This window comes from Chrysemys picta, chromosome 2, assembly GCF_011386835.1.
Source record: "Chrysemys picta bellii isolate R12L10 chromosome 2, ASM1138683v2, whole genome shotgun sequence".
NCBI lineage: Eukaryota > Metazoa > Chordata > Testudines > Emydidae > Chrysemys > Chrysemys picta.
The window spans coordinates 221274317-221301842 of NC_088792.1; the positions used below are offsets into that span (position 1 = coordinate 221274317).

At 42.7% G+C, this 27526-nt stretch overlaps 1 long non-coding RNA gene across 1 annotated transcript; it reads right to left on the bottom strand.

Annotated features, from left to right (window-relative positions):
• Positions 1 to 1480: 1480 nt before the first annotated feature.
• On the bottom strand, positions 1481 to 26841 carry LOC112059540 (uncharacterized). Its single transcript, XR_002888852.3, has 3 exons — positions 26529 to 26841; positions 15212 to 15291; positions 1481 to 2159 (listed from the first exon to the last, which is right to left on the bottom strand). It is a non-coding gene; the product is annotated as an uncharacterized LOC112059540 (long non-coding RNA).
• Between the last annotated feature and the right edge of the window lie 685 nt (positions 26842 to 27526).

Below are 27526 nucleotides of genomic sequence, written 5' to 3' on the forward strand. Positions count from 1 at the left end.
GCGCTGCTCTGCAGCACTCTGTTCTGAGCGGCACGGTAAGGGGGCCAGGGGGTCAGAGAAGCGGCAGGGAGGTTCTGGAGGGGGTAGTCAAGAGACAGGGAGCAGGGGGAGGGTTGGATGGGTCGGGAGTTCGGGGGGGCTGTCTGGGGGTTGGGAGTGTAAGGTTTTGGGCAGTCAGAGTACAGGTGGGGGCAGTTAGGGGACAAGGCACAGGGAGGCTTAGGTAGGGGGAGGGGTTCTGGAGGGCAGTTAGGAGCAGGGGTCCCAGGAGGGGGCAGTCAGGGGACAAGGGGAGGGGGTTTGGGAGTTCTGGGGGCGGGGATGTCAGGGGGCAGGAGTGGGGAGAGGGATCGGAGCAGTCAGGGGACAGGGAGCAAAGGGGTTTAGATGGGTCAGGAGTTCTGGGGGGGGCTGTCAGGGGGTGGGGAGCGGTTGGATGGGGCGTGGGAGTCCCGGGGGTCTGTCTGGGGGTGGGGGTGTGGATAAGGGTTGGGGCAGTCAGGGGACAGGTAGGGGGTAGGGTCCTAGGGGGCCAGTTAGGATGGGGAGAAGGTCTCAGGAGGGGGCAGTCAGGGGACAAGGAGTGGGGGAGGTTGGGCGTTCTGAGGGGATGGGAAGTGGGAGGGAGTGGAAGGGGTAGGGGCGGGTCTAGGGCAGGACAGGGGCGGGGCTCCTCCCGTCCTCTTTTTTGATTGTTGAAATATGGTAACCCTACTTATGAATGTCTGGTTACATGATCCATTTTGCTCCTGACAGAAAAAAGAAACAAAACAAAATATAACAAAAGTGATGTTGATGAAGAACAAGTTGACATCTCTTCACCTTCTGGTGCCTTAAGTGCATTAAAAATCGCTTTGCAGTGGTTTGAAGGACAAGAAGAAAGTGATGATGCAGTGCACCATACTGCAACCGATGTATCATACCTGCTGTAATTCTGAGATGTTCAATCTTCAGACCTTTGATTTTAGGAGCGCCTCAATCCCCTATTAGTTCATAAAATAGGGATTCTTCTGTAAGCAGGAGTCCAAGATCTCCTACTATTTTCCCTAGAGTATATATATCTCCAGTGTTCTGAATATCATTCTAGCTCAAATAGGTTCTAGTGCCGGAGCCTGTTCCTAGTGAAACTAATGGCAAAACTCTTCCCCTTTCAGTGGGAAAGGGAAGAATGTCAAATCTTCAAGAATAACTGCTAATTGGTATGTCTTCTGTATTTAGCTGAAAAGCCAGTATCGCATTCATTAAGTTGTAAACAATTTTTTGCAATATTGTGATCATGAAAAACATGTATAATCACTTAGGAGTCGTCTTATATTTAGAGATCGGATGAACAGATTGTGTACTGAGGCCTATGTGAAAAACTAAAGGAATGGCTTCAGATTCAGAATTTTTGTTTGCAGTTGACTCTTTTCTAACCTATAATAAAATGGAAAGACCCATTTTATATATATATATATATATATATTTAAAGCATCTTATTTTCACATCTTATTTGTAATCTTAAATTGGAAACAGGTAAAGTCTGAAAAGGCAGCAGCCATGCTTTTGAGGGGAATAATACTATTCTTAAACACAGGGAGGGAAATCATCATGTGTGGTTATCATTTTTTCCATTCTAATTATACATCTGCCACAGTCTTTTTACGTGGGCTACCCCTAAGTCTCTTACAGTGGTTAGAGAAAAACAATTCAGGCTTTCTCCATTGTTCATCGTGACAGGCCTTTCAGTATGACTGTCCTGGACCTTTTGTACCAGCCACAATAGACTTTTTCTATTGGTTTGATTGACTCTTAAAATCGCTCTCAAACATTACTTGTCTAGAAAGGGAGGAGGATTTATCTAGTCTGTAACAATGAAAATAACCTGGAAGCCAGTAATGTGAGCCAGAAGACACAATGATTATCTTTAGAATAAAATGCAGTGGAGTACTCTGATATTCAACGGAGTGGCCATAAACCTTTAAAGAAAACTCTACAATGTTAAGATTTTATTCCTATATTTTGCTAATTTAAGTTTGATGGAAGTGTTCCAATCACCTCTAATTTTTGTGATGTTATTTAACACTTCATCAGGCCAATTTTCTTAGTTTTCTGTTTTCTTAGTCCATTACAATTGAATGGATGTGGGATAGGATGATCTCTCTGCACTCTTCTTTCAGCTGTAAAAAGAATAGAAAGAAAGAAACTTCAGTGTTCAAGTCTGTCAGGAAATTCCAAACTCTCAAACATGTACCGGTCTACAACTATAATACAAGTTCTGTCACGCATTAGTTAAACAGGGTAGATGCATATTCTCTCACATAGCCTTGCCTATATAGTGTCTCTGTACCTGGACCTGCAGTACATTAATTGCAGTACAATAATTTGATCAAATCAAATCAAGTGATGAATTTGAGATGTGGATAGCTTGTACAATTCTTCTATTCATTTGAATGGAAGTTAGCATCCTAAGAAAATCTTATTTCACATCAAATATTACATGACAGGCCTGTCAGAGCAGTGTTAGGTCATGTAAGGTGCTTCGCACGCATTGAGTTCAAGACCTGAATAAGTGCACTTTACAATAGATGTACAAGGAATATCATTTAAGACCCAAACTAAAAAAGGTGGCTTATTTCAGTTGATGTCTCCCAAGATAATTGAAAAGGTTGGCTTCAGCCATCATCTAGTGGGAGAGGATACAACTTGGCATGCCTCTACTCTCCAGTCTTGTTCCTCTTTCCACAGTGTTATATATTACACCTCTCAGGGAATCAGCACTCCGTTGACAATGATTCTAAGTAATCTTATTATCGGAGAGCAGAAGCAGATGTTTCTCTGGGAAGCAGATGTCTCCCTGCTTTTCAGAAGTGCTTTGGAAATCTAAATACTTTGTGTTTAGTGCTTAGATACTATGGGCCTAATTCTCCACTGCCTTTCACCTGGGGTTGTAATTAACATAAATGGAAAGTAAGTACAGTAAAATTCTACCAAATCAAAACAGCAGCATTTTGCATCAGCTTTGCACTGCTGTATACAACTACAGAAGTCAGACCTATAATACTGACTAGTAAGGAAGGGTTTCTATTATTTTTAAAAATACAAAGATTTGTAATGCTGCTCTTATTGAAATGAATGACAACCCTGAACTATGCATAATGAAATGAAAAGCCGCAAATATATGTGTGACGGGTTCGGTCACAGAGACCCTCTTGGGACTGCCACCTGATGTCCTGAGACTACCTCTGAGCCCATTTTCTCTGCCAGTTTGGGCCTCCAGAACTCTGCCTTGTTGAGCCAGACATGCCAGTCTGCTCCAACACAGACCCCGGATCTGAACCACATGCCCCAAAGCTGCAGACTTAACTGAAAACAGTTTAAGAAGTGTTCCTGTCTCCAGCACCCAGATACCCAGTTCCCAGTGGGGTCCAAACCCCAGATAAATCCATTTTACTCTGTATAAAGCTTATAAAGTTATAAATTGTCCACCCTCTATAACACTGATAGAGAGAATGCACAGCTGTTTGCTCCCCCAGGTATTAATTGCTTACTCTGGGTTAATTTATAAACAAAAGTGATTTTATTAAATATAACAAGTAGGATTTAAGTGGTTCCAAGTAATAACAGACAAAGTAAGTTAACAAGCAAAATAAAACAAAAACATGCAAGTCTAAGCCTAATACAGTAGAAAACTGAATACAGGTAAATCTCACTCTCAGAGATATTTCAATAAGCTGCTTTCACAGCCTAGACTCCTTTCTAGTCTGGGCCCAATCTTTTCCCCTGATACAGTCCTTGTTCCAGCTCAGGTGGTAGCTAGGGGATTTCTCATGACTGCAGCTCTCTTTGTTCTGTTCCACCCCCTTTAATAGCTTTGGCACAAGGGGGGACTCCTTTGTTTCTTGCTGGGTCCCCACCCATTCTTCTAAATGGAAAAGCAACAGGTTTAAGATGGATTCCAGTACCAGGTGACATGGTCATATGTCCTGTGAGACCCCAAGCCTTCATTCTTCCTGGCTTGACTCTCAGGAAGGCTTGCAAGTAAACAGAGCCATTTACAACAAATTGTCCTAGTTGATGGGAGCCATCAAGATTCCAAACCACCATTAATGGCCCATACTTTGCATAATTACAATAGGACCTCAGAGTTATATTTCATATTTCTAGTTTCAAATACAAGAATGATACATTTATACAAATAGAATGACCACCCTCAGTAGATTATAAGCTTTGTAATGATACCTTACAAGAGACCTCTTTAAGAAGCATATTCCAGTTACATTATATTCACACTCATTAGCATATTTTCATAAAATCATATGGAGTGCAATGTCACAATATGCACAGTAGATAGCTTTTAGAATTTAATCTCCGCTATTCCAAATATTGAAAATTTAGTCTTATAGCCTAACTGGCTACCACATTTCATTTTATTTTTAGATACAGCAATTTTTCCTCACAGACTATTAAAAAACAAACAAACACTTGAACCTACTTACAAGCATCACCATCTTAAAGATATAAGCAACATTCCTTTATGTAGATTAACACTTTATTAAGTGACAGATTAATTCATGCTGCATTTATTTGCACATTTCTGTGTAGATAATGAAAATCGATGAAGTCAGTTTCACTTTTGTTTGACGTTTACTTGCTTATGTGTTATTAAATGCTACCATAATTGAGTTTCAAATATTGCAGGGAATATTTACATTTTAAAACAACTGATTTCCTTGAAATTTGATTTCTAAAAATGTTACAGCATTTCTGTTGTTAAAAATGTAAAATTTGGACTAAGTTAATAATAGTGTCCCTTTACATACTTCTGAAGTTCCACTACTGAAGATATATTAACTTCTAAGTTTTTGAATGATAACATATAATAGGTTTCAATATGACCCATATTGCACTAGGGATTGGTGTATTCTACTCATAACAGGGCAGTAAGTAGTGTTGTAGCTGTGTTGGTCCCAGGATATTAGAGAGACAACACGGATGAGGATTACTTATTGGACCAATTTCTCTTGGTGAAAGAGAGAAAAGCTTTCAAACTACACAGAGTTCTTCATGTCTGTAAGCAGTAAGCAGACAGTTAACTAACCCAGTGAGAGGAACAATGAATAAAATCAGGACTATTTATACTCTGTTCTTATTTATTTCACTTTGTGGATGTACATTTTAACACTGATAGCACTTTTGAGAAAGCTGCAAAAAGATAAAACGGACCATTTTAGAATAGGTGCATCTTCTTCCCTCTACTAGATATATTCAATGGCTAATGCAGACTAAGTTCTATTCATTCTTTTTTATTCTTTCTGACTGTTTTGCAATACTGATTAAATGTGCTAACTATTGATGACATTTTCACAGCAGGGCATCAGAACAAATGCTAAAATAATTCTAATCAATTACAGTGAAAAAATTTACGTGTGTTCTATTGTGGATTATATTGCCATTTGCTCTCAACACCTCTGAAACACTCATAGGCAAGTGTTCTCACCCCATGGGCAGTATTTAATCTCTGTAACAACATTTGGGATGGAAGGTTTGTCAATTTAAGAAAAAAATGTAATTAAAAAGAAATTAGTAGTAAGTGCCAGATCTAAAAAAGTTGAATTACTGTACTTCCTTGTTTTTTTGGTAAGTTATTTGTGATTATCTACAGTTTTGTAGAGTGCTGGTTTATTAGGAAACAATATAACATTAAGGCAGCAAGTTCCATGGTCAAGATTAAAGAAATCCTAACATTAGGCTCATAATACCATATTAAAGCCTCAGTCCTACAAGTAGTTATGGTAAAAGCAAATATGCAAGGATTAAAAACATCAAGTGAAATTTAGCAGGAAAGCATGCAAATTGGCATGAGGTCTAAAATAAAAATATACATAAAATAGCAACAATAACCTATTAAAAACACATTAGAAATATAAGCTGTGTTCCTAGAATGGAATCTTTTAGCATGCAGATACCTTTGCATACCTGTTGAGTTGAATTGACTTTAATGGGACTATCCAGAGTTCATATAATCCAGGCCTGATGCTGGATCAGGGCCAGAGAAAAATAGATAAAGTTTAGAAATCATTTTAAAAATAATAAAGGCAAAGGTTAAAAATTAAGGCCCTGATCATGGAAGTACTTCTGCATGTGAGTTTATGTAGGTGAATAGACTAGATCACTTGGTCTAGAAACGGTTCTCATTCTTTTTATTTCTGTTTTTAATCCACCATCTCCCGTCACTGTCAATGAAACAGGAGACACAGGCTCAAGTTGGTGGGACTGGAGTTTCCAGCGTTACGATGATAGTTGTCACTTTATAACCCACCTCATGTCTCCTGGAAGCAATGTAGCACTCTCATTCCACACAAAAAGGAAGAGATAAAAGATCAGGACAAAAGGTGTGATCTATGAAGGTAGTTAGGCACCTAAGACCTATCTTAGTGCCACTGTGATCCACAAAACTCCTGCTTGGCTGCTGACCACTCCTGTAGGCGCCTAAATTCATTCAGCACCTAGGTTTTTGCCTCTGGTCATGTGAACCACAGCCTCACTCTCAGCACCCAGCTGTTTATCTCCTGCCTAAGCATGGGCATTGCTGTCTCAGTCCCAGAGCAATTCATAAACTGGGTAAGATAGGTGTTTGGCCATCTAAGTCACTAGGGTTTCCAGGCATCTGGTTTTTGACTGGAACGCCTGGTCGAAAAGAAACTCTGGCGGCTCTAGTCGGCACTGCCGACTGGGCTGTTAAAAGTCTGGTCTGTGGCACAGCAGGGACCCAGGGCTAAGGCAGGCTCCTTGCCTGTCCTAGCTCCACGTGGCTCTTGGAAGTGGCCGCCAGGTCCCTGTGGCCCCTAGGCACATGGGCGGCCACGGAGGCTCCACGCACTGCCCCCACCCGAGTGCCGGCTCCACAGCTCCCATTGGCTGGGAACCATGGCCAATGGGAGCTGCAGGGGCAGCACCTGGGGGCGTGAGGACAGCATGCGGAGCCTCCCTGGCCACCCATGCGCTTAGGGGCTGCAGGGACCTGGCAGCCACTTCCTGGAAGCTGTGGTAAGCGCCATCCAGACCTGGCACCCCCTCTCGCACCTCAACCCCCTGCCCCATCCAAACTCCCTCCCGGAGCCCGCATGCCCCCCTATAGAGATGTCTACACTACAATGTTCCTGCTGCCGTTTTAACTGGCCCACTATGCCGACCTAATAAATCCACATTGACAAGAGATGTAGCAGTTTGTTTGATGGAGTTAGGGCAATGCAGCATCAGTGTAGACACTGTGTTGCTTATGTAACCCTTCTGCCAGGCCGAGTTGATAGCAGCAAGGGCCGGGTTCAGTACATAGGGGTCCCCTCCCAAAAGCGTAACACAAAACCAGCTCGAGCCCCTACCCAGTGACCTGGGAAAAATCTTACACGCACCCCCGGGCGCCTCGAAGAGGCAATACTTCCCCTCTCGCAAGCACAGAGTCTTGGTGTAGCAGAAAATGTTTAACAACATGAGGTAAATGACATAGCATTAAATTGGGAAAACACCACAACTAGAATTCATAGACCAAACCATGAGCGAAGACCCACCCCAGCAAATTGGGCCGTGTCCTTTCCTGTTGGTTCTTGAAACCAGCAACCCAAAAATCACCCAAAGTCCCAAAAGTCCAACAACCCCCAGAGTCTGTCCCTGGTCAATGCAGCCCCAGAGTTCAAAGGGGGGGGCAGGTGCAGGGTGTTAAGGGGCACCTTACGTGATCTGAGGCCGACTGGCCGCCTCTCCGTGGGGTTCTGCCGCAGCCTTCACCATGAGCCGCTCCACTCCACCAGCCGTCCCGTGAGCTGCTCTGCTCTACCAGCTGCTCCGCTCACCAACTTGTGAGCCGCTCCAGCCGTCCTCACAAACGGCTCCGCTCTGCTCGCCGTTCCTTGGGCCACTCCAACCGTCCCTGCAAGGCTCCGCTCTGCTAGCTGCTCCTCCAGCCGTCCCCGCAAACTGCTCCGCCAGCCACTTAGCAATATAGCTTCAGGCTCCCCGACTAGTTAACACAGCACTCAGGGATCTCAGCTCTTAGTAACTTTAGTTCTTTTGTGATTTCAGCTAGTAGTAGGGGAGCCCCAGTGCTGGTGCACTATTGGCCCAAAGTGAATTCAGTTCTACAGCCTGTAACTAGACTCCTAATGAAATCAAAGTTAGCTCTGACATTCAACAGTTGAGAGAGGAGGCAGTACAATTGGTGTTTCAAGCTCACAAAAGGGGCCCACACCACCAGCTACAAATACCTGCCCCCAACCTCTGTCAATTCACTAGGTTTTGTAACCCATGCCCCTTGTCAAGCAAGTGCTACTTAGTTAATGGTGAGTCCTTCTGTCATACAACAGTTCCACTGGCCTTGATTCACAGAATAAGGATAACAAAACTTTATTCTTCCTGCCCCAATAACAGAGAAACTGGGGATCCCACACCAGCCAAATTAACCACTTTCAGTTGCTGTTGTCTCATGCCAGGCGGGTGGGTGTGCCTATGCAAACAAGATCAGCCCCTGGAGTTCTTTTCCACACTCGCCATAATTCACCACCAGATGTCAGGGTAGAGTTCATCCTGACTCTGCTTACACTTACATGGACATAAGTGACTTCCAAAAGGTGCGCCTCAGTGCCCCACTATAAACACTCTGGTCAATGTTTTGAACTCTGCTGCCAGGCAGTCAGGTACCCAGGTGAACGCCCCTCCCCTGTTAAACCCCCAGGAAGTTTTAAACTTGCTCTTCCTGTTTGCGTGTAGTGGATAGCTCACATAGCAACTGCCCAGATGAGCAGGCCCGCTCCACGCAGCAAATGCACTCCCACCTAGAGTCAGAGGTAGTGGATCTCCTTGGTCCATCAGGAGAGGAAGCTGTACTGGCACAGCTGCGATCCAGCATTAGGAACTTTGACATCTATAGCCAGCATGCTCAGGGCATAGAGGAGAAGGGCTACAATAGGGACATGCAGCAGTACTGCATAAAAATCAAGAAGCTGAGGCAGGCGTACCAGAAGGTAAGGGAGGCAAATGGTGTGGAGCTGCAGATATGGCGCTTCTACAAGGAGCTGCATGCAGGAGCGGCGCCAGGGTTTTTGCTGCCCTAGGCGGCAGCGCTCCTCCTCTGAGCATTTGGCAGCGGGTCCCGGAGCGAGTGAAGGACCCGCCGCCGAATTTCTGCCGAAGACCTGGAGCAGAAGGACCCCCCGCTGTTGAATTTCTGCCGAGGGCAGCAAAATGCCACCCCCCAAATCCTGCCGCCCTAGGCGACGGCCTAGGGTCGCCTAGTGGAAGCACTGGCCCTGGCTGCACACCATCCTCAGTAGCAACCCTATCTCCACTGTTAAGAGCCCTGTGGATACTTTGGGCGACCTGGAGTCACAGGAGTGAACCCTGAGGATGAGGTGCTGGATAAGGAAGAGGATAGGGGATAGACAACAGGGGAATCGGGTGGCGTGTTGAGACAGGACCTCTGACTCCTGAGCAGTCAAGCCACTTCCTGAAGTCTAGCACTGGCAAGCCTGATGCAGGGGAGGGAACCTCTGCTAAGTACTCAATTTGTTTCAATATTGCAGGGAAACATCTGCTCATGTACTATTTTTTTTTTATATATAAAACCAGGCTAGAAGAGGTAGTGAAATAGCAATTGGACCTCTAGTGGTTATCTGCTTCTCATGCCCCTGTTTAGCCAGGCAGAGGGGGCCCTCTGAGTAGTTTGTGTGCACTGGGATGTCCTCTGAATCCTCTATAGAGATCTCTAGGAAACTTTCCTGGAGGCAGTCTTCAATCCTCTGCCAAAGGTTTCTTGGGAGGGCTGCCTTGGGTCTTCCCCTGTGGTAGGACACTGTGCTATGCCACTGGGCAATTACTTCAGCAGGGTCCCATTGCAGCACACAGACTTGGCCAGATGCATGCAGGAGCTACTCTCTTGCAGCCCTGGTTACCCTCAGGCGTGAGATATCAGCTACAATCACCACCTTCTGTGGAAAATAGTGCCAGTATCCAGTACAATAATCCTATCCAGATATCCCCTGCTACCTCCCACCCCACCCCTTATTGTCCCAACTCGCCTGCTCCCCAATAGGCTACACTCACTGTGGCACGAGCTGCCATCATGCTCAGAGTCCCAAAGGAAAGTGAGAATGTTGAGCTTGTAACTTGTGTGGACCAAGGGGAGTGCATGCACTGACAATAGTACCTCTGTCCATTTTTTCCTTAGCAGCTGCAAATGTGGCCTTGAGGGTCTCTTCATCCACACTGTCAGAGTGGCTCCGCCAGATAAGGAGGCAAAAGAAGAGGACAAGGGAAGACATGTTCTAGGTGGTCCTGCAAGCCTCTAGTGCTTCAGGTTGTACAGAGGGATAGTGAGGACAGGAGAAACAGACAGCAAGAGATAACGCTGCTCAGGGAACAAATAGACATGCTATGGTCTCTGATTGAGCTTCAGGCTGAACACATCCATGCTTGCCTCCACCCACAACGCATAGAGAACTGTGGGGAGGTGCTGTGAGAAAGTCAAGTGTGTCCTCTGTGTGCCCCCTGAAGTACACATGACTCCTGGCAGGAAATGGATGGGGCATGTGCCTATTCTAAGCTGGAAGGAGTATACAGGACCATATTAAAGCATGGTGCAGCAGCTGTAGTAAGATGAGGCCCTGAAACATAAACCCTTGTATCAGAGGCCCGGTATGAGGCCTAAGGCCTGAACTAAAGTAATGGTCAAGACTTTGCTAATATAAAGCAAAGTTAAGCTGTTAGCCAGAGGCAGGTCCTCCTCATAGAAGCTGACAAGGAGAGGGCTGATGTTGCAAAAATACACATACCTAAAAGGTACTGGACACTAGAGATACAAGAACACTCCGATACTTGCACATTCCACACACCACAAGGAACAGGCAGACCCATCCTAAAGACGGACAAAAGGGTAATATGATGGATAGAGCTGTTTTGTTCGAATCAACATGTACAAGGTGAGAGGCGGCATCTTGCTGCATAGAGGGGGTTGCACCTCAATATGTCAGGAATGATGTGTAACTTGTTTGTACTTGTGTATAAGAATGCATCCCTGGGGCGGTGTCTTTGTCCGGCCTAGGGGGCAGTGGAGTGTCCCGCCACTGACTGAGCTGTGTCCATTGTCAAGCAGAACTGTAAACATCTGATCCGGGGAGCTAGAGACTGTTTTGTTTGACAATAAACCTGGCCAGGTGCCTTCGTACCTTATCGGAGTCTGTGGTTATTGGGGGTTCTCTCGGGGTCTGCTGTGTCAGCTCTCTGCGCAGAGCCGGGGCAGCACACAGAGGGAACACACGCACGCAGCCAACTGTTATCAACATTGGATAGAGCAGAGCACCACACCGGTGGCATCTGACAACAGCAGCCTGTGTAGCTGGGACCTCAGGAAGAGAAGTTCTGCACTGCCATTACTCAGGGAGGTGCCACAATCTAGCCCTATGTGTATTGTCTTGCATACTTTGCCAGGGTCATAGCCATGGTCCATCTAGACAAATATCTTGTCTCTGACAGTGGCCAGTACCAGATGCGACAGAGGAAAATGCAAGGAATACTGGAGCACTGGAATGACCTGCATACAGGGGCATTTTCTTCCTAACTCTAGGCAGTAAATTGTTGGCTTATGCCCTGAAAACTTTTTTTAAAAAAACAGGTGTCATTCAAATGTGGATGTCATTGCTTGTAAGAATGCTCACTGATGTACAGAGGCAATGAGTTCAACTGCTTAGCAGTTAAAAAAATTCTTGACCATTTTAAATTTGTTGCTTTTCAATTTCATTGGATGTCCCTTTAGCCTTGTACAAGAATAAGTGCCAAAGCTCATGCCCTTTCTATTGGCTTCAAATGTCTGATGTAATCCCAGGTCGCCAGGTGGTATGGCCTACACTGCCTCTGCCTTCCTGGAGCCCTGACCAATCTCTCTCAGTGCATTTTCACCCCCAAATCTCCCCTTGACTACTGTTCTCTGCACATTACTTCCATCTAATCAGTTTCACCTTACATACAAATGCTTGTTTAAAAACAGCTCTTTACAGGGATGCTGTAATTTTAAATTTAGCGCCACAATTAGCATTGTAAAACATACTTTTAGAAACCTGAGACCAAAACAAATGTTAACTATTCTTTAAAAAGGTTAGCAAAACTAGTAGTTTTTAAAAATAAAATGAGTAACAGGAGCCCAGGTGAGCTCTAATTTCCATTTTGTGTATTTCTCTCCATGGGGGTTGCCTGTCTAGCACCAGTAGTATAATGGAAATACCTTGTTTCCCTGTTAATCCATTAAAATGAAGTTTTCTGTTTCTTGATTAACCAGATTAACAAAATGCTGTAGAACTGTGGTGTTAACAGTTATGACATTCTGTATAGTGGGCTTTTTATCCCAGAACAATCCTGATTAAGAGACCATTCATCTACCCAATTAATGATTGTATATGGCTTTGTTAATACAAGGTACTTTGAGCAGTGTCTTTCCCAAAGACTATGAAGGCTCACATTTGTAATGCATTCTATTTTCACTGACTCACTGAATAAAAGTGATCTCTCTCTTTTCCTCTGCCTTGCGACTTAACTCAAATTATTATCCACCTCAGATAGGTATTAGTATAACAAAATTAAGAAAACAGCAATGCAATGACTTTTCTAAAGCTAGGCTAGTATCTCCTATCTTACCCATTAACTGCAAACTACAAGCATAATGCATTATTTCAAGGTAAAATAAATGATGCTTTTCTATTTGTAACAGTGGTCAACATGATTTGTTTACATCCTTCCTGGATCAAAACAATATGCTTGTGCTAAAACAGGGATCAGCAATCTTTGGCACGCGGCCCGCCAAGGTAAGCCCCCGGCGGGCTAGTTTGTTTACCTGCCGCGTCCACAGGTTCGGCCGATTGCGGCTCCAACTGGCCGCGGTCCGCCGCTCTAGGACACTGGGGGCTGCGGGAAGTGGCAGCCAGCACATCCCTCGGCCTGCGCTGCTTCCCACAGCCCCCGTTGGCCTGGGATGGTGAACCGCGGCCAGTAGGAGCTGCGATCAGCCGAACGTGCAGACCCGGCAGGTAAACAAACCGTCCCGTCCTGCCAGTGGGCTTACCCTGGCGTGCCGTGTGCCAAAGGTTGCCGATCCCTCTGCTAAAATGTATGACATTTATTTCCATTAGAAAGAGCATAACCCATAGAACCAAGCAAAATTATATTGTCACAATAATTATTGCTCTGAGATCAAGCAGTTTATGAGCCTGCCTTAAGGATTCATTGTTTAAAGGAAGCTCCTGTCTTTGCATTTTAAGCAAATTATTAATATTTAGATTCTGAAATGAAGGTAAGTGCTGGAGATTGATCAATATTCAGTATGCATTATTTTGTTGATCAGACACTGAAAAATATTTATGTGTAGTTAATGTGTGTTTGATGTGACAACATTACTTATAGAGCCTCTCCCCCCCAGCCCCCCACTGGCTGATAATCTCAACCACAGTAATTAATGGAAACTGGATAGTCAAATAGTCTGCATGTAATTTGTGGATTAAAACCCCACAAAGCAACTGGTTTGCTAAAAATAAAGCTTCAACAAGGAAAAGTTTGCCAGTTAACAAGAGCAGCAAAGCCAGCATTAAGTCAACTATTTTTTCTTTCCATAATTAGGACATTGGTTTGGATCATCAATGCTGTCATTTTGTGGCATATTTTCCTCCCTTTTACCTTCCTTTGTAATATACATGCTACTAAAACTTTTCTGATAAAACCACCACTTTTATAAGAGATTAAAAAAGTAGGTCTTAATTTACAGCACCTTGTTTCTTGATTGAAGATGTAGTTCAAACAGTCATTAGTTGGGGAGTGGTGATTGGTGTCTCTCTTTAATGAAGTTCCTGGAACCCTTCTCTAAGTTTCATCATCAGTACAACCAACTAATGGATGCTGTTTTGTTACTGCCTGGTACCTGGAATTATACCCCAAGCCCACTGCATCACTGCTGACATTTTTGTATCAGAACTGCAATTACTTAGCCTGAGGCAGATCTTCAGCTGGTGGAGCAATGAAAATTTACACCAGCTAAGGATCTACTGCTGTATGCTTTCTCAAAAGAGAAGGGGAAAAAAGAAAAAAAAAATCAGGAGAGCTGCATACATGATACTAATTTGCTGCAAATCTTGTCTTAGTTTTGTTTCTGATGAGTTTGATATCTGTACATGACCTTTCCTGAACAGCTTAATCTCCCTAAACATAAGCCTTTTATATTTACGTGGCAATTTATTAAATTGTGCTTAACCTGGAGTTTATTGATCTTTTACCAAGAAATTGTTCCCCAAAAGGGAAAGAAGCAGACACTTTTGTAAAGATATAGATAGAGCGATCACATTTTACTTACTACAGTACCAGATGTATCACACTTAGGAACTTTGTGAGTAACTGGAGAAGGAAAAGTTTGACCCTCCTGGATTCTATCAAATGACTCCTGCTTAATCTTCAGCATAAAGGCTGCCTTATAAGGGCCCGGGTAGTCACACTTTTCAGCCAGCACCAAGTTCTTATAATTTTTCAAAGACTGGCAGATATTGTACCTGTGACTGACAGGTTTTTGCATCGTCTGGATGATGTGGCTTAGCAGGTCGCAGTAAGAACAATAATATATGCAGTCTGATGGCCAAGGTCAAGACAGTTCATGACAATGAAGCTTCATAAATGTGTTTGAACCAAATAAGATTCAGTATCTGGGATATCTCCATGGAACTGGATTGTGTAGTCACAGGTGGAAAAGGCTCTATGAATCATCTGAGGCCCAAAAGATCCCTGCTGTTCTAAGGGCCCACGCTCACCCAACTAACCAGACAGAACACTTTTCCCAGTTTCCCATCCATGACTGCATCTGACTTTGGCGGAACCAGGCTGTAACAGAAAGAACATTCCCTTACTGCTGTCTCCTGCTCGGAAAGTTGTGCTTTAATTCCAGCTTCTGGCTTTGCAAAACTTGTGGTAGATGGAGGGTCAAAAAGATGATAGAAGAGGCTGTTGGCAGGCAAGAAATGGGCACTAGATCAGGACAGAAGGTACGTAATTTGTATATGGAAGAAGAGGCTGGATGGAATCTTACATACTACAGTGGGCACATTTATAAAAGTTAAAATGGAGAAGATCTGTAGAACTGGAATTAAGTAGGGGATAACATTAGAACTGGTAGTCACTCTGGAACTAGAATGACCTTGTTACGTATACTTACTTCACATGCGTATGAGAGATTTCCTGAACCAAAACTAGAACCAAGAGAACTCAGCATATAGACTTCCCTGGAGTTTTTGCCTAAGGAAAAAATAAAACAGCTAGCAAGGCAATAAAGTGGCTAAAGACAACATATCTAAGGATTCTGGTATTGCTAATCAGGGACTCTCCTGTGAAGTGCTGAATGTCTTCAACTCCCTTTGACTTTAATAAAAGTTAATGAAAGTTGAGGTCATTGCTAAGTGCTTCACAGATGTAGGCCCACACAATGCTTTTACATTATTTGGCACTTTGAGCTAGGAATTACTGCAGGATATTATTGCAAGCTAGCAACTATTCTGATTAGTATAATTTAAAGTATATGACATTTAATAAAGCTACTTTTAAAAGCTCAGAACTGATCATCATCTTCTCTTAATTAGGAATCTTTTGTAGAACCGATACCATGGGCTGTTGTATTGATAAACAGGTTTACTGCAGTGTTGTTGCAGCCATGTTGGCTGCAGGAGACAAGGTAGGTGAGGCAATATGTTTTACTGGGCCAACTTCGGTTGGTGGCAGTCATAAGCTTTAAAGCTCGAGACAGAGTTTCTTCAAACCCACGGACTTTACAGGGACACAGGATTTATGGCTCATTTCAACAGCCTGCTACCCTTAGTTGCCCAGTTCTAACCCTTTATACATAACAATCTAATCCACAATTGTCCACTTCATTTCAAGTGACCACCTCCAATATGCATTACCCCCTCTGTTTAACAATCTGTCCCAACTTATATTTAGCTCAGACATTCTGCTTCCTTCCCGAGATCCGAAGGAGAGCTCAGTGTAACTCAAAATCTTGTTCCTTCCACAACAGAATCTGGTTCAATTAAATACATTAACTCCCTTCCCCTTGTCTCTAACAGATTTAGGATCTTTTTAATTTATTTTGTTTGGCCTGCAGTATGTATTTTAATGTGCAAAACAAAGACAAGTAAACAATGTCTGTTTATGTGAAGTCTTGAGTAATGGCCAAAACCCAGCATTTTCTCATCACCAAGCATTGTTAATGGTGGAAGATGTCACTGAACCAAGCCCATTCTACATGCTGCTACCTGACTGAATATTTTAATACATCAGGATGGCTAAATACTTGTCTGAGTCCCTGCCCTTTTAATCAGAGAAGTTATATGGCATCATCCTGATGCCTAAACAGGAGAGTTAATTATCTACTAGCCTAAAGAAATGTTAAACCAGGGATATAAGTAGCAATAAAACAATTCTAGAGCTCAATAGGGACTGGAATCCTTAAGTGTGTATCTTTTCTGCAGTTACTTGAATGGGACTTGCTACTTGGAACTCATTAAAAGAAAGTAGGTCAGTTGGGCTACCTTAAATATAAAGTAAACAAGGCATTTCAAAGAGGAAAGCTTACATAGCATTTTCTAATGTGAAAGTTACTGGGCTAGATTCTGCCACTTTCAAGGAGCACCTCACTGAAGTCAGTGAGTGCATGAACAGTAAGGCAGGACTTATGGCAGAACTGGTAGAATCTGGCCTTATATGAATTAGAAGCTCAATAAAAAGATTATAAAAGTCTGTTTCTCAGACTTAATTTTTCTTTTGTGACTTTTGATCACTAACATGCTCCTAAGAGAAAATCCTGAAGGTGACTGGAGAAGGCCAAAACCAAACCAAACCAAAACCACCCCCCTTCCACAAGAGCAGCTGAAAATGGATTTTTCTAAAGAATTTCTAAGAGCTAGCCAAAATGAATTGCATGCTGAAAATTAATGCAGTTTTTAAGCAACACTGTATTCAGAAAAATCAATAATAGAAATGCAGAGCTATTTTACAACTATAGCATGGTGGTACTTTTAAGTCTTTTGAGATACAGAAGCAATTAGCCATTGTGGGTCTGAGGCCTAGTCTACACTAGAAAATTAGGTTGATTTAACTACATCAGTCAGGGGTGTAAAAAAATTCACATCTCTGAGCAGTGCAGTTAAGCAGACCTAAGTCCTCATGTAGACCATGCTAGGTTGATGGAAGAATTCTTTGGTCAACCTAGCTACCGCCTTTTGGAGGTGGATAACCTACACTGATGGGAGAATCCCTCCCGTCAGCGTAGGTAATGTCTATACTGAAGTACTACAACAGCACAGCTGCTGCTCTAGCCTTTTAAGTTTAGGCAAGCCCTGAGTAATCACTGCATTACTCCAGTTTTATGCCACTGTAAATGCAGTGAAACTGTAAGAGCTCAGTGCAGTTTTATGTTGGTATCACTCAAGTGGAGTTTCATCTATGTAAAACTTGAGTAATGCAGTGTTGATTAAGGGCCAATGAACCCAGTACAGGTTATTGTGAAAAAGTAGGTCACATCTTTATTAAAAAGAAAACATTCAGCAGAATACTTTCACAGTGTTTTCCCAGATTGAACTAACTATGCATGTGTCTCTGAAGGTCTTCATGGATGAGAAGCTGAAAAGACAGTAGTTGAAAAAGCAAGCCTTTTTCCACCTCCATCATACTTATGCCTCCTAGTGTCCAATTGGGTTAACGTCATCAGGACTGGCTCCAGGGTTTTTGCTGCCCCAAGTGGCGGGGAAAAAAAAAATAAAAAGCCGCGATCGCAATTACGATCGGCAGCACTCCGGCGGCAGCTCCACTGCGCCGCTTTCTTCTTCGGCAGGAATTTGGCGGCAGGTGCTTCCCTCCCAGAGGGACCCACCGCCGAATTGCCACCGAACAGCCCGACGTGCCGCCCCTTGGCCACCCCAAGCACCTGCTTGCTGGGCTGGTGCCTGGAGCCGGCCCTGAATATCGTATCTAAGATGGGGTTAAAAACCTTGCATTCAAACACTTTCAGGATCTGGTAACATTTTGTTCTTTTCAAGTTCATCTGTCATTATATTAAGATGGTTTCTTTTTGAACTGCATGGATATTCCTAATGTTTCAGTGTGTGAAGCACCAGCTTCTTTACATGTAATGAATCCAGAACACCATAATTCCAGTAAGCATCCTGAAGGCCTCTAAGTAAACCATGAGACATTTGAATGTCAAGATCTAGACAAATATTTTTACTCACACCATTAATTTTTGATAAGACATTTTATCCAAGATGTTACAGTAAGAAACAAAAACTCTGAAATGCCTTTTTTTTTTTTTTTTGGAAGCTATCAGTTCTGGTGTAAGATTGTGTAAAGCCTTGATCTCATATAAAGTGCAAAGAATACCCTCAACCTGATTTAGTGGTAGATAGATTGCCTGTCTGATCATCTTGTCATGCTTTGGTATTTTAATGTAATGCTAATGAACTTTTTCAAAACCCCACCAGTAGAAGCGGAAAACAGGATATAGAGTCTTTGAACAATTCCAAAAGTTAGAACAACTTGGGGAAACCACCATTACCGTAGCTTCTCCACCAAGATTCAGTGAGCGGGCAGCACATGGGATGAAAGACATGTATTGATTTACCTGCTGAATTTGATTTTAAACACCTTTGTATGTGGCAGCTATGATAGCTCCATTGTTATAGCTTTGTCCCCTGCAACTGTCTTTTTCAGATTCTCTAAAAATAGCCTCTGTAATACCTTCCCCTGTTTTGGTGCTGATATCAATGAAATCTACAAGGCTCCAAATGGGGCCTGAACACCACCCTTTGGTGCACCAGACAGGGAAGGCTAGGGCACTTTTGCCAAGTTAGCAATTTTGTCACTAGATTTAACGACTTGTTGGTTTCCCTAATGAGGAAACAAGTGTCAAATCTAGTGACTGTCACTGCCAATTACAGTGATGTTCAAAGAAAGACGTCACCTATTTGTATAGTCACAAAATCATTCACAAAGCAACTCAATAGTGTTAATAAAACCCATTCTATGCTTGTACTGCATTCTGTTGCACACCAAATCAATATCATTACTTCTGACTTGGACATGTCCTTGGAAGGAAGCTCAGTCCAGGGCTTTGGGGGCTGAGAGGCTGTGAATGAGGAAGGGTTGGACTAGAGCTCATGGTGGCAGAACAAATGCTTAGCACATAACGGGGGCTCAGCGGGAAAAACCATTTGTTAACAGAACTTTGAGCTTTTGGCCACTGAAACGTTAACTGATGAAAATCCCCTTCCAAGCAGTGGAAGCCAGCTTGTTTAGCTGGGTGATTCCTTGGGGCTCTGCTGAACCTGTTACCAGCTTCTGCACTCACCCTGCCTGGGCAAGAGAACGCTCCCAGCTGCTGAACAAAAAGCAGCAGCAATGCTGGACGCTCTCTCTCTGGCTGGATAGTCTTGGCAGCTGAGTTTATTTTGTTATCACTGACCAGCTTTATTGGTGTCTAGCTGGTAGGGGGCTGGCAAGGGGTTTCTTGGCTATCCTGGTTACATGGGGCAGAGCAGGGATCCCCCCTACTTCTTAACCTGGCATTTGGCTGCCCATCCAGCCCTCCCTTCAGAGCTCTGCTTCTCTGGGGGTACAACCCAGATTCCCTTAGCCCCTGTAGAGGTGAGTTGTCCTGGGCAGAGTGAACCTGCCTCCCCCAGAGCAGACGTAGTCTTGAGAAAAGCCTTATGGAACTCATTCTATGGTGCCCAGAGGGGCAGTTTGGTCTCTCCAGCCACAGATAAGGTTATTCTTTGTATTGATCAAATCCCACCAAAGGATCACCCCTCCCCTAAATCCTTGGGCTCAGCTCTCAGCAAGCAAAACACCCAAACTGCTCCTGGGATCACTAGGGGCTCTGCTGCAATCGCGGGCTCGGAATTCTCTGAACTTCACTTCGATTCTCTCCATTGGCCTGTGCATGCATTTTGTGTTTCTGGGGTTCAGGTGGTTGGGGAGGAAGGCGGTTGGGGGGAGGGGAGAAATGGAACAGGTGGAATCTGTGAATTTCTAGTAAACTCCAATGACAGCCCTGTTCCGTGTAACCAGGACAGCCAGAATAAACTCAGCTGCTAAGGCTCCAGCTGGAGAGGGTGCACTCAGGCATCCTTGTTCAGCAGCTGGGAGTGTCCTCCCACCCAAGCATGCATTATATATGTGCATTATATACACATACACACACTGTTGAATTCTGTGGAAATTTAGTTTAGTGACATTTGACACCTTTTGAATGCTTAAATACCAACATCTATTGACTTTTCGGGGTTTCTCTGGAAACTTCCTGCTAAGCAGAGTTAGCAATGCTGCTAGAGCCCCATGATGGAAGAAAGGAGCAAGAAGGAAAAAAAAAATGTCAAGATCCTTTGGAGGTCCAGACCTGGTTCTGATGGAACAGTTTGAACCCCTCTTCCCACAGCCGTGTTTCAGCCCCTAGATACTATATTACGATTATATATCAGACCCTAAGAAAGTAAAGGAACTTTGATTAGTTCTATCCATTTCTATAATATTACAAGTCTTCAATTTCAAATACGAGTAGGGGGATGGTTTTTTCAATGCAATTTAAGTATTACTATTTTTGATTATATCACCATTTTTATAGCAGAGGATTTCAATCATTTATTTATCTTCACAGAATCCTATGAAGCATGTATGCTACTACTTCATTACTATCCCCATTTTCATGAGTGAACATTGAGACACAGCAAGGTCTCCTGACTCCTAGTTCATACTCTAACCACAAGACCATCCTTCAGCAAGATATTATCTGTTGTACTTTTTAGCTTATTATGTAAACAATACATGGTTTGTTCTCATGTTTATTGTCTATTTGCTTGTTTGGAGCATGTGCAAAAGAACAATTTTGATTATACAGCAGGGTCAAGATGATCGAAATAGTCACTAATTAGCTGCCTCAATTTTGAGATCTGCAAGTTGAAGTCAATGAAGGCTCCCACTTCTGAAAATTGAGTACAAGGTGTCCCAATTTGGGCAACTCAAAAATTGACAAAATTAAGCGAACATTTCTGCAAATTTGTTTTAGTTACTTTAACAATATTTCTTAGAAGTACTCTATACATGAGTGAGAATTTCTAAGTCTAGTAGGAATGCACAATTCTGATATTTCTATTTAGATGTGTCTTTAGGGGGTTGACATTTGGATATATTCAAAGACTATTTTCATGAGATTTGCAAATTTCAAAAATTTTTGCAAAATTTCAAAAAAAATTTGCAAAGTTTTGCTACTTCTACCAGGCAGCACAGCTTGTTTCCAGGAAAATGTCAACATTCTTTTGGATAAAAATGTGTTTTTTGTAAATTTGCCCAAGGTAGAAAATCACCATTTTTGCAAAGAAAAATAATCCTTTTGGACAAAAAGAAAGAAATGAAGGACTAAGGGGTTGGCACAAAAGTCAGCTGTCTATATTTAATTTTACAAGCTTAATTTTATCAGACTACAGAAACAGAACAAGAGAAAACCAATTATGGAACTAGAGTGTTGATAGTTACACATTGCGGGCTATTATCTTCATTATTTTTGAACTACCCCATGAGGTAGCAAAGATAAATTACCTACATCACAATCCTCGCTTAAATGAGCCACAGCATGATCTCATCACACACTTGTGCAATGGCTGTGCAAAAAAACCCCAAAACCACTAATATCCTTCCAAAACCTGAGAATTTTAAACTAGATTTATCTATGAGAGAGCTAGAGAGAGAGAGAGAGAGAGCGCATGCGCACGCACAGGGATGAAAGCAGGGAATCATATCTTCCTGCAAATCCAATAGTTTCCCCTATAGCTGCCCCATTGAGATAATTTGGGGGCAGCCCCTAAGCCTTACAAAAAAAAATGAGAAGTTCTTTTCTCTCAGTGACCCCAGATAGTTTAAAAGTAGTCTTCAGACTTGTGTCTATTTCTTGCTGATATTATTTACTCAGTATTGACAGAACGTCTGGTGCTATAAACAGAAAAATAAACAGTCCCTGCTTCAGAAAGCTTACAATCCTTATTCATAAGGAGAAAGGGTCATGAAGACCCAGTCCAAATTTAGAAAAAATAAACGAAACAGTATAGATGCATCATATAGATACATACAAAATGAGAAATGACTGCCTAGAAAATAGTACTGCAGAAAGGGATCTGGGAGTCATAGTGGATCACAAGCTAAATATGAGTCAACAGTGTAACACCATTGGAAAAAAAAAGCAAACATCATTCTGGGATGTATTAGCAGGAATGTTGTAAGCAAGACACGAGAATTAATTTGTCTGCTTTACTCTGAGATGATTAGACTTCAACTAGAGTATTGTGTCCAGTTCTGGGACCCACATTTCAGGAAAGATGTGGATAAATTGGAGAAAGTCCAGAGAAGAACAACAAAAATGATTAAAAGAAAACATGATCTATGAGGGAAGATTGAAAAAGCTGGGTTTCTTTAGTCAGGAGAAAAGAAGACAGAGGGGACATAACAGTTTTCAAGTACATAAAAGGTTGTTACAAGGAGGAGGGAGAAAAATGGTTCTCCTTAACCTCTGAGGATAGCACAAGAAGCAATGGCAGTTTAGGTTGGACATTAGGAAAAATTTTCTGTCAAGATGGTTAAGAACTGGAATACATTTCCTAAGGAGGTTGTGGAATCTCAGTCATTGGAGAATTTTAAGAACAGGTTTGACAAACTGATGTCAGAAATGGTCTAGATAATACAGTACTTAGTCCTGCCATGAGTGCAGGGGACTGGACTAGATGACCTTTTGAAGTCCCTTCTAGTCCTAGGATTCCATTATCACATCTAAGTAGAGGATTTAAATAGTTTTTGGTGCAGGGATTTTTATTTTGACAACTCTTTTGGAACGAATTATCCTTTTTTAAAAAAATGATTTTTAGGAGGAATTAGGAAGAAGAGAAAGTTTCGTCCAAAGAAGAGGGAAAAAGTTCCAACTACAAAAGGTGGCAAGGAAGATGCAGAGGCGAGATGGAAAGTGGTGCTTGGGAAGAACATAGGCCATGGGAAAGTGAGCTGGAGGAAATGAAAGTAGATGTGCAGACAGCAGGAAGATTGTCGAGGCAAAGATGAAAAGTTTGAAGTGAAATTGATGTTGAGAAGGAAGTGAGGGATTCACAGCTGGAATAACTTGCTAGAGCAGTGGAGGAGGAATATTACTCAAAATGCTGCTGCTGAACAGAGTGGGGCTAAGTGAGAAACAGGGCAGCCAGTTAGAAACACTTTTATGAAGGCTGGCACACAACTTGTCTGCACCGCCCTTCCAGAAGGCCACACTGCCGTGCTCCAACATTCCTCTCAACTCCTTGTGGTTTTTCAGTTTTCCCCACACTCCTGGGTGGGAACAAACACAAAGATTTTCCAAAAGTGGCGCTTACAATTAGACTCCTAAGTCTATATTTAGGCACTTAAATTGACTTGATTTTTTTTTTTTTAAATCACACAGCAGTTCCTTTTGCAGATGTGCATGTCAGCAAAGTGAGAGGCATGCCACGTGCTTTTCAGTTGAGCCCTGTTATTGTTGGCTTATGTCACTTCTATACCATGTTACGCCACAGCCAAAAGCAGGTGCATGATATTCTTCTCTGTGCTACTGTACTGATGTATACAGATGGTTTCATAAGATTTTTTTTTTAAACTTCTGTTTACTTTTGAAAGATCTCATCCAGACTACTTTTTGCTTCTGGACTTCAGCAATCTTTGGAGGGCCCTATGGTAACATAACAGGTGTAAACCCACATTGAAGCTGTGGTTGTACCAGCCCACCCTCCTTTTCTTTTCATTAGCTCAAGTGATAGGTCTGTGTTGTGGGGATAAAGGCTGGTAACCCATGTGGGTGTTTATACAACTCCACCTAATGGAACTTCTGTTTCTTAGGTTGTTTTTTATAAAAAAAACTAGGAAATTACACATGAAATACTCTATGTTAAAGACCATTAAGGTTGCAAATTCAAGCAGTTAAACATTAGGACATGCCAGAATTAAGATTACCTGTGTGAATCTAATTCAGCACCTGTGTGCATGTGAATTATGATACTCTTTAATTGCATACTTTTTCCCCACCTGACCCCTGCCTTATTCGGTGCACAGGATGGAGCTGCTCTGGGGATGAAGCAGGTCTGTAGGATCCCTTCTTCCACTGCTGCAGAAATTGGAAGGTGTGTAGAGAATGAAGCAGGAGATTACAGGATGAGAAAGGACAGTCTCATAGAAGCCAGGCCAGGTTCTGCTGGAACCCTGCCTACAAGGCAAGCTTCCTTTTGAACCCTGTCTGATTTCCCAGCAGCTCACCCATCCAGCTCTCTGGCAGGCTGCTAGGGAGCCCAACCTTCTGTGGTCTGCACCAGCCCACCAGGAAGATTGCTCCAGAGTCAGGAAGCCCAGGGTCTGTGGCTCTGGGCTAGTCCATTAGATGAATGCCCTGGAGCTAGGGCTCCATTCCCTAAAAATTTTCAAAATTTTTGATGGTCATTCTGAACCTAAGCCAAACCAAACTTTGAAATATTGAAATCCTTTGTAAAACAGAATTCTCTTTCTCTGCCCCAGTCAACTTCAAAGACACAAAAGGAGAGTGTAAAGGGGTTCCACTCACCATAGCTGCACCTCCTTGTGGCTGGGTCCGGGAATTCGTTTTTGCCCCATCTGGTGTTCCCTTCTGCCAGTTGTTCATGCTGTAACCCCTCCCCACCCCTCTGTGACACTCAGGGTGCTTCCTTTTCATGACTTGGACCCCCAGCCAAGCCACTACATAGTCTCCTTCTGCTTCCCTTCCAGGATAACAAAGTCCCACCAGAAAAGCTGTGCACATGCCATCTCAGGTAGTCTTCTGTTTCAACTCCAGGTCCTGTGCCACTTTGCCAGTGACTGGTATGGGAACCTGGCTTCACCCTCTACTCTGGGTCCCAGTCCAGGGACCCCATGACTAGCAACCTAGGTCTGCTCAGTCTCAGACCCTGTTGTTTGCTGGGCTCTTTCCTACCCCATCTCTCTATCTCCTTGCCTATCTCTGGGTTTTCCTCTAAAACTTCCTCCTCTCCCTTTGGTCTACCCCACAGGACTCTTGCCAGACTCCCCAGGGCTTCCTATGTCCCTAGATTGCCGCCTTTGTGTTGGCCAATTCCCTTTCCCTCTAGGGAGTGACTACAAAACTCCTCTCTACAACCCCTTCCTGCTCTCACTTTCTAGCTTTATTACCCACCCCCCAGGTGGACTTCATCTGCCATTAGTACTTATCAAGCCCTGGCTTTCCTCCAGGTGCAGCATATGAGGTTATTTCAACCTATCTGTCCCACATTAACATGCTCAGGGTTTGTGTGGGGTGAACACCACATCACAGGAAGAACAGAAGCCTAGAGATTGGGCACATTTCTCCTATTTATTTACAATGGAATTGTATCAGTATAACAGAGTATGATTGGGGCCATTAGTGTTCCCTTAGAAAAGATTTTAAGACAGTGAGAAGTGTCTGTCAGAGACGGAATTATTTTGACTTAATCTCATTTATTTTTAAAGATGGGGCCCAGGATACACAATTAGATTGTTAAAGGGGATATGCTGATATGTTTTTATTTAACATGAAATTATTGAAAATCCTTCTTTAAAAAAGACTCAAGGACAAAGTTATTGCTTCACACATTAGGATATCAATATATAAGCTGCTTCTTTTTTTTTTGTAAAAATCAGTTACAAATTAAAGCTGTAGATATGTGCCTCCATACTATTTCTTATCTAGTATGTTATTGACAAGAATAAGGAAAGTATTCTTTAAAGTCACTAGACAGGCACTAAATATACTTTATATCTATATATTCCTATTTTATATATTTAAAAAGTAGGGTCATTGTCTCCCCTTCTTACATAAGTAACACGCTATGGGGGGAGCGAGGGGGATTTTCATCAAAGCTTGGTTCTGGAGGAATTCCTGTTGCAGTGCATTACTCCCTTGTTGACAGTGCAGCCCAGGCAGGGGAGTGTGGCCATTCAACCACACATAAACCTGATGTCCATGGGAACAACCTGGCCCGACCCATGTGGAATCTGTTTCTGCAGCTGTGATTTTGCTATTAGCCCCCCACAGTGCTCATGCAACCCCTTGAAACTTCTGAGGCCCCACTTACCATAGTATGAAAGCACCTCCCAAATATTTAAAAATAGAATAATTATTTCTCACTTTCTCTTCCTTCCCAGTCTGGAGGAAAAAATTAATTAGCTTGTATGTGCACAAAGTGGAAGAGACATATTCAGTGAAGATTAAGTCAAGCCTTTTTCTTTCTGGCTTGCTTTCATACATTATCCCCAGTAATGACGACTCTTCAGGCCAAATGCTGCCTGCACTTGCACCAGTGCCACCTTCCGTTTGTTTACATTTGTATAATGGAGGATACAATTTGAAAATAATGGGTTCACACAGATGTCCTGTAATTGAAATTCAACAATTCTATTGATGTTGCACAAACCTGAATATAATCCAGTTTCTTCTCCCAGAGCTGTGGTGGCTCAGCCGGGAAGACATTAAGTGAACTCTTCCTCTTTCATTGAAGTATACAAGGAATAGATTTGCTGAGTAGAAGGTGCTGTTTTTACATAGCCCCTTTTCAAATGGGACCTGCACTTTAAACATGTTGAGCAATCTGAACTAAGCAGCCTGTCAATCATCACTCCTAAGGCTGCACAACAGTGCATTCAAGAAACTGTGCTTTAGGTCAATTAAATCATTTAAAAGCTTCCCCCTTATCCATTTTGCTTTGGGCTAGCAGCAACATTTACTGGGAGCTGAGAACTCTTCTTCATATTTCTGAGGCTAGCCATGCAGAAAGCATTTAGTTTGACAGGTTTTACTAGTGTTTGCCAATATGCTTATCTCTTTCTGCATACATGCAGTGTAGAGATTATTGCAAAAAAACTAGAATTATCTGCATACTGATGGAAATATTCCTTCCATGTTTTTAAATCTATCTTATCCAGCCCTATTACTATAGTAACTCATCACCTTGTAATCTTTAGTGTATTTTCCCTTCCAACTTCACCCCTTTGAAGTAAGGGAGTTCTATTATCCTTAGCTCATCCCCCTATATATTTAAGCCTGTAGTGGAGCAGGGAACTCGTAGTGGAGCCCTGGACCAGCCTTCCTCTCCTGAACACAAAACGATGTTGCAGGTGCTATTAGTGTACTTGTATGTGACTGATGTTTAGAACTCTCAGTGACTCCTCTTACAGCTTTTGTCTCTGTCAGCAGAACAAGCACTTTTAAAAATCTATTAATACGTTTTGTTTAAAGTTTCAAAGAGTTGTGACTGGGTTGTGTGCAACTCCACAATTAAAGACATTTGTTTTCCCAACCAGTAGACAAGAGTTTGATTTTTTGGCTAGAATATTTTTAACTTACCACTGTATAGTCTCACTGAAAGTTTACAAAGATTGTCTAGACCTGAAAAGAACTTTAGGGCTTTCGTCC